We start from the raw sequence: 2,356 nt of genomic DNA, 5'->3' as shown, positions 1-2,356 counted from the left end.
GATGATAAGCTAAGAGGCCTGTTTCACAGAAAGACTAAACCCTGAGTCTGTTGCCTTTGAGTCTGTTGACTTGGAGGTGGTAGCTGCTGAAGAATTCTTTCTCTATTGGTGGTTGTAGTCCTGTAGGACCCATGCGTGTGAGCCCTGGCTGGCCACCAGAGCCAGGCAATGCAGACGTGTCCCTTGGCAGCCGTTGCGTCAATGTGGTTTCCCTCTCCTTTTCCAAATGAAATGGGGTGGCTCTGCCCATTTTTTTCCTCGGAGAAAATTGTTCCATATATAGCTGGAGAGCCACTGTGTCCATGGGAGGAGGTGAGTTGGGGATTTTCCTTTGTTGCCATCCTCATCCAGAACCATCAAGTTATTTTCAAACCTAAATGATTAATGTTTGAAGCACTCATTTCATAGAGTAAAAAATACCTAAGTAAAAAGAACAAGTGAAGATTATTTATTGCTACAATTTTTTTCTCTCAGACAGGAAGTGGGAGACTCTAGAACTGGAAAGAAAAAGGTTCTCCCTGATTCATGTATAAATTCTTCACACTATTAACTTGCTTTAGAGCTCAGATAAGTTGGGAATCAAATATTTATAAAGGTACATTTCATTTGTCAAGTTTCTGGGACGATGTTTGTGTACCCTAAACATGTAAAAGAATATATGTAGGGGAGAGTGGACATAGTACGTTTGAAGCTGTGTGTGCAGGGTGGTCAAACAGAGCACATACGTGGCTGGCCAGGAACTGCTTTAACGTTAGGGGCAGCTTGCCAGGCAGATTCCCTGAGCAAGGCCATGAACGTGGCCAACAGAGAGACTGTCCCGCACTCAGCACTGTCTTTCTCAGAGATGTTAGGACCTTGTGATAACACTTATTTCTACAGAATAGACTGTGGTTTTACTCTGATCAATCCTGGGCCTTATCCAAGAAAGTACTATGTAGATGTATTTAAAAGATTAATTTGGGTTATTAAGTGATTTCTCCCAAAAGGCAGATACATTGCAAGGATTGAAATGCCAGCGTAATTATGAGCCTATTGTTTTATTTTATTATTTGAGAATGTACAATTTAGCTCTATAACCAGCTGCCATAAAAAAATTTATTTAACATATTTGAGAAGGTAAGAGCCTTTATACCAAGAGAAGATTTTGGTGTGTTTTGACTTGTGAGGGCAGAAAAAGATAAAATTTATCTTATTTTCAAATTCCAAGATTCTAGCCAGACCAGATTATTTTTTTCTCCAAATAGAAGGGACTTAATACAGACAAAGAATATCTTGGCATGAGAAGACATAGCAGGGGCAGTATTTACTAAATTATACTTTCTCATGATAGAACAACAATGCGTTATATACGCTGAAGAATAAATTCAGTAGAATAAATTTAAAAGTACCATATTAATTATGAGGGATATCCAAAAACTAATGGGACAAATGCTTCATTTAGAGTTCATAATCATGACTCAAACATTTATTTGAAATACCAGGACTTATAGACAACTTGGTAAAATCATTCATATAACAATCAATCTTCCATCTACAGATAGAAAATTTGAAGATGTGCATAAATTGTCTAAAAAGTGGCAATTTTTTTGACGAGTAGACTTACAACAGCTATTGTTCTGCATGGTAATTAAAAAAAAACAAAGTTAGTGCTCGCTTCATCAGCGCATATGCTAAAATTGGAACAATACAGAGAAGATTAACATGGCCCCAGAGCAAGGATGACATGCAAATTCGTGCAGCTTTCCATATTTTAAAAAAATAAAAATAAAAAAAAATTAGTAATTACTGTTTGAATGCATGGGTAAGGCTTGATAATACCTGATAGGTTGATAATCCAATTTTTTCTTTTTAAGGAACTAACAATCCTTAGTAATATGCAATCTATACTACAGCGGTCAAATAAATAACGGATGTGAGAAATATTGCAGGTGATCGGGAGGGCCTAGTTTTGGGATGGTCAAAAAAAAACTTCTGAAAAGAAATGTGGCTCCAGTTGGGTCTTGAGAAGGCTGAGGTGCCCTCACCATGAAAGAATTTAAGTGAAAAACACGGACAAGAGAGGACTTTGCATAGAAGCTGCAGAAAGAAACAAAAGAAACAGAGACGGTGCTTTCTGCCTCCAGGAATATATGAATATGTATAAATGAAAGACTATACACACAAAAAAGTCCTCGTGAAATATTTTTAAAAACCATGTTTTATGGACAATGCAAATTAGTATAATGGACTATCCATAGAACGCTGAGAAAGCATTAAAGTGGCAGTGTTAGTCTGGGGTAAATTAGAAAAGAATTATGGAGAAAATGGGTTTAGAATTATAGTTTAAAGAGAGTCTTTGGTGTGAATTTCTTAGGCT

General features: G+C 36.9%; 1 non-coding gene across 1 annotated transcript; it reads left to right on the top strand.

Annotated features, from left to right (window-relative positions):
* Positions 1–1,646: 1,646 nt before the first annotated feature.
* LOC112297459 (U6 spliceosomal RNA) lies at positions 1,647–1,753 on the top strand. The gene has a single exon (XR_002974031.2). It is a non-coding gene; the product is annotated as a U6 spliceosomal RNA (small nuclear RNA).
* Positions 1,754–2,356: the final 603 nt, after the last annotated feature.

Source organism: Desmodus rotundus, chromosome 11, assembly GCF_022682495.2.
Source record: "Desmodus rotundus isolate HL8 chromosome 11, HLdesRot8A.1, whole genome shotgun sequence".
NCBI lineage: Eukaryota > Metazoa > Chordata > Mammalia > Chiroptera > Phyllostomidae > Desmodus > Desmodus rotundus.
Note: the sequence above shows the minus strand (reverse complement) of the source record. Positions and strands in the feature narration are given on the sequence as shown.